Source organism: Halichoerus grypus, chromosome 8 (assembly GCF_964656455.1).
Source record: "Halichoerus grypus chromosome 8, mHalGry1.hap1.1, whole genome shotgun sequence".
NCBI classification, from domain to species: Eukaryota; Metazoa; Chordata; class Mammalia; order Carnivora; family Phocidae; genus Halichoerus; species Halichoerus grypus.
In genome coordinates, this window is record NC_135719.1 from 151,428,539 (window position 1) to 151,442,792 (window position 14,254).

General features: G+C 64.7%; 1 gene segment (V, D, J or C); it reads right to left on the reverse strand.

The window, feature by feature from the left end:
- The window catches only part of LOC118519715 (immunoglobulin heavy constant gamma 1-like), a 62,933-nt gene that overhangs the window by 35,994 nt on the left and 12,685 nt on the right, over positions 1–14,254 (reverse strand).

Here is a 14,254-nt window from a genome sequence, read left to right on the forward strand (position 1 = left end):
AGCGTGGACACCCGTCTGTGCGTCCACCTAACAGCTGCGTGGCACACAGTGGGCTGGCAAGGAGCAGCAGCCCCCTGAGCGGGGGGTCAGCAGTTTGAAGCTGCTTTTCTTTGATTATTTGCAACTTCTAGCAATTTCATGTGTTTTCTTGGTTGTTTGTGCTTACAACCCCCTGGGAACAATCTTCTGTCTCCCATTGAAAACTTTTCCTTGAAGGTCAAGTTTTTCCCACTCTCTGTGTTGTCCCATCACTCATTTACTGGGACCCTGGGATGGTTAGCTTCATGGTTAACTTGACCAGGCCGTAGTGCTCAGATATTTGGCCAAACACAAGTCCAGGAGAGTGAAGGTATTTTAAAAATGTGATTAACGTGCAAATCAGAAGAGATCGAGGAAAGCAGATTGCCTCCATGTGAGGGTGGGCCTTGTAAAATCAGCTGAAAGCCTTGAGAGGAAAAAGGCTGAGGTCCCACGAGGAAGAGGGGGTTCTGCCTCCAGACGCCTTCTGACCTGACCTGCAACATCCACTCTGGGTCTCCAGGCTGAGGGCCTGTATTACAGGTTTTGGGCTCACCAAGCCTTCATAGTTCATGGGATCCACTTCCTTAAAATAATCCCTTTTATATGTATATACAAATATAAATAAGATTTTAAAATAAGATTGACAGACTTACCTGTCATCACACACACACACATTATCTATCATCTATCAATCACCTATCTGGTCTATCATTGTTTATTCTCTGAAGAACTCTGACCAATACTCTTTTTGATGTCAGAGGCTTTGGCCACTGTCTCCCATCCTTTCTCCTTTGTTTATGGAGACTCTATCCTGATAGATATTTAATCTTTGCTCTGTAGGCAAATCTGCCAATGTTATTTTTTAAAGTTCCTGGCTCTGCTGTCATTCTGAGAAAGCCCTTAATCACCTCGGGAGAAGGTGAATGCCTCCCCACTGTCCCTCTGGTCCCACTGTTGACTCCTATCAGTCAGTAATGCTGGTCCTGACTTTGCTTTTGTCATGACCGTGGGAGCAGGGTCCTGTCTCTGCACTATGGAGTCTTCCAGAATGACCTCAGCAAACCTGGGCCTGGCCGTGGGTAGGGCATGGACGTCGGGGCCTTGGCTGGGGAACAGAACTCTGGTTTCTGCCCAGGTGCCAGGAGGTCTGGTCCCCAAGCCCGGGGGGCAGGGCTCAAACCTTCCCCTCAGACACCAAGAGAGTGGGGATCGGTCGGGCCCCATGCAGGTGGCTGGGCGGTGAATTCCACACTGGGGACCAGACTTGTCAAGCCTTGATTTAGGTGTGGGAGGGCAGCTGTGTCTTATTTATCACACAGCTGGAAACAGATGTCTCTGCCCAGGGTGGTTGGCGCCTGGGCCGGCGAGGCGGTGTTGGCGTGGGTGAGCTGCGGAGCATGCTGGGAAACGGCCCTCAGCCTGCACGTCACTGGGCTGTGGCTGCAGAGCTGGGGAAAGTCCCGAACGCACTCCCTGCGTGGAGGGAAACAGCCCGGGCCGGCGCCCCACAGGGGCCGTCACATGCCTCCGGCAGACAGATTTCTGTAGTTTGGCAGAGGTTAGTTTGTGCTTATTTAAGACAAAAGGGGAAGTCGTGGTAGAAGGCCGCCCACTGGATCCTTCTCTTGCAGAAATCCGCCTTACCGGCCAGGAGAGGCTGGGGTCACATGAGTTTTAGGGAAACATATTTTAGGGCATCTAAGTATGTTTCCTGGACAGAAAGAAGCTCAAATACAGATCCCCTGGGCCCAACCAGGCGCCCACCATGCTCAGGGGAGGACTCGGGTCAGGGGCTTGGTGCCCGGCCCCCTCCCATTCTCCCCGGGGCCTGCTGATGGGGCTCCACTGTGTCGATCCATGGGCATGGGAAAAGCCAGGGGCTTCCTTGGGAACAGCTGTCGTCCCATGGGGGCTTCTCCAGGGAGGCTGGGCTGGAGGATGTGCCTTAGGTCTGAAGGCCCAAGTGCATGGCCTCCTTTGAGGCCAGCCAGACCCTTCATTCATTCCTTTACTCATTCCTTCCTTCCTTCCACTACTACGGATGCTGAGTGTGTGTGTGGGGCCTCGAGGCCAGGCTGGGAGGTGGGTGGAACCAGGGGGCGAGTGGGCTGGACGGCTACAAGGAGGGTGGTGCTGGGCAGTCCTGGGGCTCTGGGCCAGGGCAGGCAGGGTGGGTTAGGGGTGCAGGAGGCCCGACCTCGTTCCTGGTGTAAAGGGAGCCCATCGATGGGTTTGAGCTGAGGCTGCCGGGACAGTTAGGTCCTCAGGACATGGCCGAGGGCTGGGGCGGGGGGTGGGGGGGAAGCCTGGAGGCTGGCTGGACAACAGGGAGCTCTGGGCAGGGGTGACATGGTTTGCAGCATGTGGTGATGGTTTGGGGTGTCTTTTGGGGTCCACGTGGCAGGAGGTCATTTACAGAGATGGCAGGGCGGGGGAGGCAGACTTCAGAAGGATTTGTAAATCGGTGACGTGTGCAGGTGGAAATGCCGGGAGGCGAAGATGCTCTTGTGCAGCAGCTGGGCACTCATTCACTCAGCAACTGCTTGCTGAGCACCTACTATGCGCTGGGCTCTGCTCTGTGTGTTGGGGGTCATCAGGGAGCAACAGGAAACACTGTGCCCTCGACATTAACTTTCTTGGCGAGGGGAAAGAAATAACCAACCGGTATGATGAGAAAGGGAGCCACAGAATGTGCTGGAAGGGGCAGAGAGGAAAACTCAGCCGGGGACGGGCAGAGGGCAGGGGGCGTAGAAAGAGCTCCGTGTGGGGGCTGTCCCGAGTCCCACCATTTAGGGCTGTCTTCTAGTGGTGTGTGTGAGCCTGTGTGGGTGCGGGGCACGTGTCTCTGCTCACACGTGAGCACACACGGTCTGCAGACCCGCACATGTCTATGCACATGTTTGTACGCGTGTGTGTGCGCTCAGGGTCTCCAGGGCACGGTGCACACGTGCATGGCTTACGTCTGTGCACGTGTGCTTACGTGTGAGCTGTGTTCGTGCACACAGGTACCCACGTGCGCCCGCATGCGTGTGCCCGCCAGTGCGGGGAGCACCTCCCATTCCCTTCAGGGCAGAGAGGCCCCACAAGTTCTTCCCACGGGGGCGGCTCCCCACTGCGAGCCCTGCCACAGCCGCACCCCAGTCCTGGGTGTGGATCCTGATGCCTGCCTGCAGCCCCCTGGGTCCTCTGACGGAGGCAGATCCAGATGACTGAGATGGGTGGAATGAGCAAGGCTGTTTATGGGGCCGGCTGGCAGGCGAAAAGGCAAGGGGCGGCAGTGAGGACTGCTGGCTCGGGGAACTGCAGGGTGACGCCCTCCTCTCTGGGTGTGGTGGCTGAGCTCTGGACAGAGGTGGGCTGGGGGGGCAGAGATGGGGCTGGAGTCCAGGGTGATCCCCTCTGCCCTCGGCGACAGCATGAGGCTGAGCCTCCTTTCTCTGCAGGTGCTGGGCGTCTACTGTCCTGGGGTCACTTCACCTGCAGTAAGAGCCCAGGGGTCAGGAAGGGGGCGGGTGTGAGGGGCAGGGTCCCCAGAGAACAGGGTCCAGGCCCGAGTCCTGCCCAGCCAAGTCAGATGTGAGCAGGCGGCCAGCCTCTGTCCCGCCGTAGGAATGTGGAGGTGGAGGGAGGGGGCCCCCGAGGTCTCAGGGCTGAGACCTGCACACAGGGGCGCCGGCTGCCTTACCTTGATGAAGGTGACAAAGCCGCTGTAGAGCAGAGTGAGGAGGAAGAGGGCTGCGAACGTGGGCCACAGTCTGCTGGCATCCTCCAGGTCCGTGGAGTCCCCGCCGCTCTCGTCGTGGCTCTGGGGGGGTGGGAGGGTCATGGCAAGACCTGGGGAGCAAGGGCACTGGTGAGGAGGTTCTGCTCCGCATGTGGCGGGATGCCGAGGGGCGGGCGACTGCTCTGGGGCGCCCCTGTCCTGACGTAGCGCCCACCTGGTGCGCACCTGCGAACCTCCTCCGCCCCCCGCCCCGGCACTGGGGGCTCTGCCGAGCCAGACGGGCCCAGCACCAGGCCCGTGGTGCAGGATGGACTGCAACCAAACAGCCGGGCACGTAAGCCAACAGGTCTGCATGACAAGTGGCACTCAGCAGGTGTGGACACATGGGGGACCCAGCCAGGCCACTGTGAAAGTCCCCCTCAGGAGCCATGAGGGGGACCAGACGGTCCGACCAGAACGGCACTTTACGCGGAAGAACCACCGTGCTCTCGCACACAGCCTGATTCCAGGAGGGCGGAGGGGCCCAGGGTGCCTGGAGCGGGGAGCTTGGGCAGGGGTGGCCCGGGAGCCAGGGCTGGGCCGGGTGCTTCTGAGCAGCAGGGATTCCCCAGGGCCTGGAAGCAAGGGCCAGGCATGGCCAGCTCTGCCTGTCAAAGCAGCCACTCCGTGGGGGACGTGATGGGGGCGTCCGGCAAGCACACTCCCTCCCCGGTAGGAAGTCCTGACAGGAACCATGACAAGGCACCGATGCTCCTGGCTGGTCACAGCCTTTCCGGGGCTCCACTCTGCTTGACCAGGGCTGCTGACAGTGGGTCTGGGGCGCTGTGGGCCCAGGGAGCAGGCGGGGACATCGCGTGGGCCTTGCAAACGTATAGCCATCTGTGAATCTAGTAAGTACTTCCCGTCACGTTCTACAAAGGTCCCGGTCCATGGTGGACAGGAGACGGTCCTTGCTCCAGACAGTTTGGGAAAGCCTGTGCCAGACAGGTGGAGGGTAGTGGTGGACAGCTGGGGGCTTGGCTGGACGTGACAAGGGTCACCCGTGCACAGAGCGCTGTCCAGGGAAAGGCTGGGGTTCTGGGCCCCGACGAGGGCAGTGGACCAAGCCCTGCAGCGGGAAGGGCGAGGACAGGAGGGGGGGTGTGACAAGCCTCCTTTGCAGCCTCCCCTCCGGCACGGCAGCCAGAGCAGTGGGCCATCTGCAGGGCGCAGCCTGGAGAAGCCCGAGACGGGAACTGCACGTGAACAGACCTGCTTTTAATCACAGCATCTGGATCTCTGATGGGTCTGTTTGCGACTTTTCATCCAGATCATGGGGGAAGCTTTTCTGGTTCTTTTCACACCTTTTAATTTTTGCGTGCACGCTGGGCATTGCGAACAGACAAGCAGCAGAGTGTAAAGTGGGGTGTAACATGCACTTTCCATGGGCAAGGGTGGGGACCTGTCCAATCAGGACTCAGCTGGCTGGGATGGCAGGACCGCTGGCTTCAACTCCAGTGTTTGGGGTCAGGACTCTCCTTCCACGGGGGCGTCGGGGTCTAGCACCATGCAGGACGGGGGATCTGACCCAGCTCGGTTCCCCACTGTGGACACTGAACAAAGGTCCTGTGCGGGGCAGTCAGTGACAGGGAGAATGCATTTGGGTTCATCCCTACGCTCATTCCTCATGTCAGCCCATGTAGACATTAAAGCCTTGACTGATTCCCTCATGTCCCTCACCTCCCTGGCTGCCCACGCCTCTGTCCCCCGTGCCCAGGGTGGGGCTCGCGTCCCTCTGTCCCCTGTGCCCAGGGTGAGGCTCGTGTCCCTCTGTCCCCCGTGCCCAGGGTGGGGCTCGTGTCCCTCTGTCCCCCGTGCCCAGGGTGGGGCTCGTGTCCCTCTGTCCCCCTGTGCCCAGGGTGGGGTAAGGTGGCCGACAATGTTCTCTTTGTAGGAGCCAGGTCACCAGCTGGACCTCTGTGAGTCCCCAGCTCTTTAGTGGCTTTAAATAAGCATGGTTTATAGATGTATGTGGTGTTGTCTATTTGTTCCTGCGGGCCTGACAGTCCTTCCTCATCTCCTACATCCTAACTGGAGGCTCAGAAATCCTTTTGTTGTGGAGCAAGGCTGGGCTGAGGGGGACGGCTTGCAGCAAGAGACCCGCAGGGAGGGCACTGTGATTAGCGGGGGAGGGCCCAGGGTGGGGCTGAGAGAAGCAGAAGGGCTGGAGGTCCGGGCGCTGGAGACCCCCCTGACTTCTGTTTGTGGGACCTGGGCGCATGCAGCCCTCCTGCGAGACGGGAAGCAGGACCAGGTCGGGGGGGTGTTATTTTACGGTGATCCTGCGGAGCACAAGTGTCCCCCAGTCATCGTGGCTGCCCGTGCGCCAGGCCTGTGCTGAGCATACCGCTGTTTGGGAACAAGGGGCTGTGCTGGGCTGAGACAGAGGACAGGCCTGTGGATGCAGGATGCGGGGAGCCTGGGGGTCCTGTGAGGAGAGCGAGCAGGACCCCCAGAAGCAAAGCCTCAGCTGCAGTGGAAGGAAGGAGGGTGCTCAGCTGCACGGGGGACGCGGCTGAGACCCTGCTGAGCCGTGGAGGACGGGCTCATTCCACGGGGCTGCGGTGGCCTAAACCGGGGGAGTGGTTCCAGCCGCCCCCACCTGGCTGGAGGAGGGGTCTAGGAGATATGGGCAGGGCCCCAGCTGCCTCCCTGAGCAGGCCCGCCTGCTCGCCTGCTCGGCTCAGCCCTTGGTGGGCTGGTGAGGGCTTTCTCCCCACTCGCTCCCAGGGGCCCTGGGGGCACGCCAGGCCCCCGGCGTCCCCTGCAGCGCATCCTGTCTCCAGAGTGTGTGACCCTGGCAGGTGGACGTACCTCTGCCCCTGCAGGAAGATGTGGCATGTTTGGGCTCTGGAGGCTCTGAGTCCACGCTTGGGGACGGGACGCACGGCTGCAGGTGCAGGGAGAGGGCTGGGCACTGGGGAGGCTTGGCCGTCCCCGCTCGCTCGCACGCCTCCATGCGCCCCTGCCCTGCTCCACACGTGCTCGCAGGGGCAGGTGCTGGGCGAGGCCTGGCTGAGCAGCCCGGCAACCGCAGGCATGGATGCCACGGTCCGGTGGGGGGAGCGCTGGGGCCAGGCCCCCTCGACCGAGCTGAGCCCTGCCCGCTGGGCTGTCCTGCCTCTCCACTGCGGGACTCTGTGTGCTCCGGTGACCCAGGGGCGCAGCTGCAGCTAGGGCTCGTGCAGGACGCAGGTCCGTCTCCAGCCTTGACTGAGTCTGTCCAGGGCGCTCGTCTACCCTCACCTGTGACCTCAGACCTTGGAGAGGCCGGGTGTGTGCCTGGGGGCAGCTGGGGGTAGGACGGGGGAACCCGGAGGAGTGTCAGCGTGGACCTGGCCCTCAGGGAGCCCAGAGGAGGGAGGATAAGCAGGGCCGGGAGGCTGCTCTGGGGGCCAGAGAACACATACCCTGGGGGCATGAGCCATGACAGGTGGCCCAGCGCAGGGGGCACCCAGCGGGAAAGGGGGCAAGGCCGAGAAGACAGGCTGAGGAAAAGGGGTCCCCGCATAAGTAGGCAGACAGGGCCTGGCACCGGGACTTTGGGGGAGGCCTGAGGGGGCAGAGGCAAGCAGGCCGGGGGGCTGAGGAGCCGCCACCTCTCTGGGGCCCCCATGGGCTGCTGCCCAGCGGGCTGCCAGCACCACCAAGCCTGGCTATAGGACAGAGTAGGGCCAGCGCTCTCATCGGTGGGGGGATGCCCAAGGCAGGGTCTGGGCTGTTGGCGGGGTGTCCCAGCCATGGAGCCTGGCACAGCCTTCCTGCATGGCCCCCACATTGCTGCCGTGGGCCTCCACTGGGCACCTTCCCCCTCCCAGCACCCGGCGCCCAGACCGCCTGCTGCCCCTCTATGAGCAGGAGGAGGATGGCATCCTGCTGCCTGCTTGGCCTAAGGTGTCCAGCACAGTCCCGCCAGGGCCTTGCCGGGCCAGGAGGGGGCTCTTGTCAGGGTGCTGCCCTGTGACGGGGTGGCAAGGGGGTCTGACGAGGGCCTCAGAGGGGACAGTAAGCCCTAAACTTCCACCATGAGCCCCACCCTGGCGGGCCTCCGTGCCCTCCGCCCTGCAGGCGGCCTGCAGTCGGGGCCCGTTGTGGGCCTGTGCTGGTCAGATGTCCCCGGGCACCGAGACCAGCTCCCACTTCTGGGCGTATCTGCCTCCTGAGGTGCCGGCTGTCCTCCCAGACCACTGGGGGGCCTGGGGCTTGGGGAGGCTCAGATGCCCCTGGAAGGCGGTGTCTGGGATGACCACCCTCCCCAGGGGCGGCCCCTGTTCTGTGCCCACCGGTGCGGCGTATCTTGGTGGAAACGGCTGTTCTTTGGGGCCTGGCGGGGGTGACAGCCGCCTCCCACCCGTCCTAGTCCAGCATGTGGTGTGTAGACATGAGGACAGACTTGGGGGGACAGGTGTCGGGGCATCCAAAGCCCACCCCAGGCGCCGAGCAGAGCCGAGCAGGCCCGGGTGGGGAGGTCCGGGGTGGGCGGTGCAGCCCTTGGCCACAGCCCCAGGACCCAGCCGTTCAGCTCCTGGGGGGGCTGCCCCTCCGCCCCTGCCCCGCGCTGGGAGGAGGCTGGGACGGGAGCCCTCAAGCCCGTGAGTGACTCACCAGTGTCCAGGCTCCAGCTGGAGTTGAGCAGCTTCCGGGAGGCGTCATGCCTGACCACGCACGTGTAGGTGGCCGGGCCAGGGTCCTGGGCGGCGAGGACACGCAGGACGCTCCAGGTCTGGAACGTGCTGCTCCCAGGCTGGGCCATGGGGCGTGCGGTGGCAAACCCAGCAGGGTCCACCTCCGTCTGGCCCTGGAGCCAGGTGAGGAGGATGTCCGGGGGCGAGAAGCCAGACACCTCACACAGGAGCCAGGAGGCTGCTTGGGGCACGGTCAGGGCGCGGACGGCGAGGCAGCAGGGCGCCGTGGCAGCTACGGGGAGAAGCCCAGTCATGCTGGGGCCACCTGAGGCTGGGCGAAGCTGGGCGGCCTGGGGGGGCGGGTCCCCACCCCCTTGGTGTCTCCTTGTGGGAGGAGGGCCGGGCTGGGCGGGGGGTGCATGTGCAGGGCCCCCAGCCACCCCGTGTCCTGGGCCCAGGAGCGGGCCTCACCGTGCTCTCCTGGTGCTGTGGGCGCCACCTGGGAAGGCGTGCTGGGCTGGCTCAGCGTGCAGGAGAGGCTGGGAGGGTGGGTGTGGTTCCCGCAGCCTGCCAGAGGACAGCGACCTCGGTCAGCGGGCAGAGGTCAGCGGGGGCCCTCGGGCAGCTGGGGGTCAGGCTGGGGGCGGTGCTGTGGGCAGTGCCAGGCCCAGGTCTGCCACACGCCCCGTGCAGAGCCCCCTTTGTTGCTTCCTGGCCTTCTGCTGCCGGGCTGGGGGCTCGCAGGGCAGGACGTCCCCAGGTTCCCCAGTCCCTCCTCTTCCCACTCTGTGCCCCAAGGAACTGGCCTCTGAGCGTGGTGTCCACTGGGCTTCCTGGCTCCGTGGCTTGTGTCAGGGTGTGGCTGGTGGAGGGCACTGTGGGGAGAAGAGGGGGTGAGACCGGCGGGACTTGTAGTCGGGGCTGTGGCCTCCCTGGGCCCCTCAGCCTTCCTGCTCTCTGGGGTCCGGAGACCTACCCGCACCCGCTGCTGGCCCCTCGCCAGGGCTCCCGTGGGGTCATCATGCCACAGTACCCTCTACGGTTAGGGTGAGGGCAGCCAGGACGTTATCGGGCCTTAGGTTTGGGACAGACTAGGCGCCCGCAAGTTTGTTCTGTAAAGGGCCAGATAGTAAATATTTAGGCTTTGCAGTTACTTGGGACTCCTGGGTCTCCGTTCCACCCCCCCCGCCCCATCCAGCTAAAACAGCATTCCCAGCTTGTAGGAAACAGCTCCGGGCTGTGGCCCGTGCGGCCCTCTGGGGTGGAGAGAGCTGGCCTGTTTGGAGGGCTGGGCTCGTGGGGTCAGCGCGGCCCAGTCTGCCCCACGGAGCTCATCTTCCCCTGGAGGCCCACACAGCCTGCCTGCAGGGTCTCCCCAGAGCTCTGCCTGGGCCCGGCTCCCGGTCAGCCGGTGCACGTGCCCCGCATGGACAGGGTCCGGCAAGTACCCCTGCCCCAGGTCAGGGTGGCATTCGGCATCCTCTCCTTGCTGCCCCGTCCCCTCTGGGTCTGACAGGCTGTGCTGAGCCGGGGCACTGGTGTTCGCAGATGGGGTGGTCACAGGTGTGGCGGGCTGTGGAGGGCCCACGGAGGGGCCACAGCCGACCACAGCCCCTGCCCCTCGTGTGGGCCTCACCAGTGCCCCAGAGGGCTGGTGCTGGGGCTGCCCTTCTCTGTCTGCGAACACAGCTTGCTGCCCCACTCGGAGGAGCGAGCACCGGACCGTCCCCGAGGGGCAGGCAGGGCGGCTGTGACCCCACGTGGCCCTCGGACAGGCAGCCAGCTGGGGGGGCACCTGGGTCCACTGTCCCGGCTCCTGAGCCTTTGGTGACATGCTCTGTAACAGTCACGGGGCCAGGTTCCGCCCGGCTGGCCGCGTCGTCCACGTGTGCCCACGTGGGGCTCCGGGACAGGCTCACGTCTGAGGCCTAGTGCGTCCCAGCACTGGCCCGCGGCCCCGCCCCGTGCGCTGTGCTCTCTGCAGGTGTCGGGGGGTCTCCTACTCACAAGGGGCCTGAGGGGGCGTCTGCTGGTGCCCCGCGCAGGGCCTGCCATGCGGTCGATGCTTCGTGCGCACCTCCTCAGTGCCTGCCCTTCCCGACCCAGAGAAGTCAGGGAGGGCTGCCTGAAGGAGTCAGCCCAAGGGACAGAAGGCAGGAATGGGCGTGCTGAGTGGGGGTCCTCACCTGGGACCCTGGCAGTGCTGGGGGCTCTGGTGGAGTCCTCTGGTAGGGACGGCCTGTGAGTTGACCGGGAGGTCCTCACTTCCCAGGACGCTGAAACCGGAGGGAGAGTGGGGGGGGTCAGACGGTGCATGCACAGTGGCCGGGAGGACGGAGGATGGCGGGACGGAGGTGCCAGTGGGCTGCACGGTGCGGACTGGGCCATGGGAGGCCCCACACTCGGCCACAGACTCTGTCTTGCGTGCTGGGCCCAGGTGCCCCGTCGTCCTCGGGGTGGAAGGAGCGGGAGACCCTGGAGGCCATCCTCGGGGGCCTGGGGACCACCCACCTGGCCACTGGATGTCCTTCCGCAGCACGTTGCTGGGGGGGGGGCCCCCCCTGACGGTGGCGCTGCAGTGGTGTGGGCCCGGCTTCCAGCTGGCCATCAGGACGGACAGCCGAGTGTGCCCTTGTGGCCCCAGCACGATCAGGGGGGTCTTCTGCCTCTGGTCCTGCGCCGCGGGGCTCAAGCTGACCTGCACTGACTCTATGGAGAGTCCTTGTGCCAAGCAGGCCAGGCCTATGAGGTTGCCTTCACTCGGGGCTTCACATCCTGAGACCAAGGGGAACAGAGCCGGCGTCTTGGAGTCTGGAAGACAGACGGGGGTTGTGAGGCTGGGGCCGCGGAGGGAGAGTGCAGGGTGGGGGGGACAATAAAGGGTGCTCCCCCCGCTGCAGAGCCCTTGCTGCCCTGGTGGCGGGCCCTGGGGCCCTGTGTCCCCCCAGGCCTCCGGATGCTGGCCCTGGGCCATCCCGCAGGAGGCCTGTGTCCCCTTTGCCTGCAGAGGGGCCTGTGGCTGGACTTCTGTGCGGTTCCGGGACGAGCAGGTGGGAGCAGACGCAGCCGTCCCCAGTGCCTGCCCCCGGGGCTCTGCGGCTTGGGGTCCAGGCCCGTGAGTGCTTGCTTTGTTTTCACGGGAGGCCTTCGGCCATGCCTGGGCTGGGGTGCAGGCCGCCCTGCAGTGTCTGGGCCCATGGGGCTGTCACTCATGGACCCTGGGCCCGGGGGAGGCAGGTCCCTGAGTGAGATTCCCTGGCAGGCCGGCTCCAGTCCCCTTGTCCTCTCCCTGGGGGCCTGGCTGGGCAAGGGCGGCCGAGTGAGTGCGGGGTCCCTGCCTTTGTCCCTGACGGCCCCGCCACCATAGTCTGTGGCCCCCGTTCTGGGCCAAGCCCCCCGGGCACCACGCTGCCATTGCTCAGACATGCCCGTTCTCCAGCCGGCCAGCCGGGCTGCCACCCGTGCCCGCTGCACGGGCCCCCTGGGGCAGGACCCACCTGTGTGCTCTCCCAAGCACCTGGCCAGCCTGCCCCTGCCTTTTCCTGGGCTTCCCCAGCAGGATTATCTCCCACCCACGTCCCAGGGGCCCCCACTGCCCGCACAGTGTCCCCGGGTTCCCTCGCCGTGCGGGAGACGCCAGGCATGGGTGGGCTTGTGGGCCCAACTGCGTCCTAACCCCCATGCCTCAGAACGTGACCTCACTTGGAGATAAGGCGCTAGGGGGTGAATTAATAATTCAATGAGGTCATAGTGCCAGAGGGTGGGCTCCAAACCCAGTATGCCCGTCCTTGCGGAAGGGGACACACGTGCCGTGTGCGGATGAGCTGGGGGTCGGAGGGATGCGTGGCAGGAAGACCAAGGGTCGCCCACGGCCGGGAGCCGCCGCGCTGCGGAGGCGCGAACCCCCTCACCGCCCCAACGGCAACCTACGCCCCCCACCCCGATCTCGGGCTCCCGGCCCCCAGAACGGAGGAGAAATGTATGTGGTTCCGGCGCCCGCAGGAAACAAAAGCCGATTTTGGGAGCAGAGTGGAGTGAGCTGCGACAAACAGCTAGAAACGTGGACGTGGCTTTGGGCCCGGCTGACCGGCAGAGGCTGGTGTTGGAGGGCGCGTCAGAAAAAGCCAAATTGTCCTGAAGACTGTTGGTGGAATTCGGTGGGAAGGGTGACTCTGCCGAGGACGCGGAATGGGGGAGCTGGGCCGCCGGCGTGTCTGGGCTCGGAGAGCGCCGCTGCGCACGCGCCGGCCGGGGGCACTTGGCTGAGGAGCCGTCCACGCACAGTGCAGACGGCCCGGCCCTGCTCGCCGCTGCCGGGAACGTGCGAGGCGGCCGCACGCGGAGCCACAACTAGGAGCCTTGGGAAGGTCTCTGCGGGTCTGGCCGGGTGCCTCCCGCGGCGGATGGCGCGTGTGGTCCCAGCAAGCGTCTGAGAGGAACCAGGAGCAGCCATGCGGTTCCCCAGGAAAGGCCCCTGGACGTGGACTTGTCCCAGGAACTGCCTGGGATGCCGACAAGGTTTCTGAGAATCTCACGTAAACGCGCCTGCCCGACGGACGCAGAGGGCGGCTCTCGCTGAGACGGAGCCGCGGACGCAGGGGCCGGCGGGGCTGCCAAGGGGGGCGCAGAGGACCCAGGCCTCGGGCCAGCTCCGAAGATAGAGCCTGGGGCCGGGCGGATTCTTCCGGAGCCTTAGCACCTAATGGGGAGCCCTGCCGGACCTGGCCTCTCTTGCTTCGGGTCCCTGCCTGCCGGGACGGGCCCGTCCACCCTGCACCCCGGGCTCAGTCACACGCATGTCTCGCCTCTTCCTGATTCAGCTGATTTTGGACGCAGGGTTGCTGCTCAGTGGGGTGATTTCGGGAGTTGTTCAGCGATGTGTTTTGCTTGGGAAAAGGACATGAATTTCGGGGGCCGGGGGTGGACGGTTACGGCTTAGATTGTGAGCCCTGGTTTATGTACTGAAATCCTGTCGCCCCAGTGCCCCAGAATGGGCCCTTGTTTGGGAACAGGATCGTGGAGGCTGAGACCCTGATCCTACCCGACCGACGTCCTTATCAAAGGGGGGCGTCTGGACACACGCGCACAGGGGCAGACAGCACGGAGATGGCACCTCCAAGCCCGGGGACGCCAAAGATGGCGGCAGCCAGCAGAAGGCTGCCTGGAACGGACTCTCCCTCCTGGCCTGGGGGCCTGGCCCTGCCGACACTCCCATGGGACACCTGATGTCTAGACGATTGAATTTCTGTCATGCAAGCCCCTCCATCAGGGGTCCTTGGGCACAAACGCAGCGAAGGGGCCATCTTGAGCCGACAGCCCCCCTCCCCACGGGCACAAGGGCCCCCAGCCGCGGCCCGCACCTCGTTGGACCCCCCTCAGCCTGTGAGGATGGGCCGGGGGGTGTCTGTGTAACCAAAACGAAGCCAGAGCCTCGAAGTGCCCCCCCGGAGCGCACACAGGGGACAGGTGTCCCGGGGACCCGCGAGCTGCCGGCCCCAACCCCTCAGCTGTGTGGGGTCTGTGCCTCCCCTCTCTGCCCTCCCCTGCCGCCCTCCAGACCTTCGCTGCCACCACTTCACGGCCTGGGGGCCCCTCCGGCCGTCTGCACGGTGGCCAGGCAAGCCCCCCACACAGGTCCCGCACCCCGTTTGCCGCGGTCCGCCTCCGCCATGGCTCCCGGGCCTGGCACCGCCTGCCCTTCCCGTGCAGTGATGTGGACGCACAGAGCCTTCCCCCGCCGCGCCGCTCCCTGGCAGGTACTCTCCTCACCGGTTCCCCAGAAACTCCTGCTGCCGTCCACACAGCGGTCAGGGCGCAGTCCAACGGCAGGGTCAGCCCCCGTGCT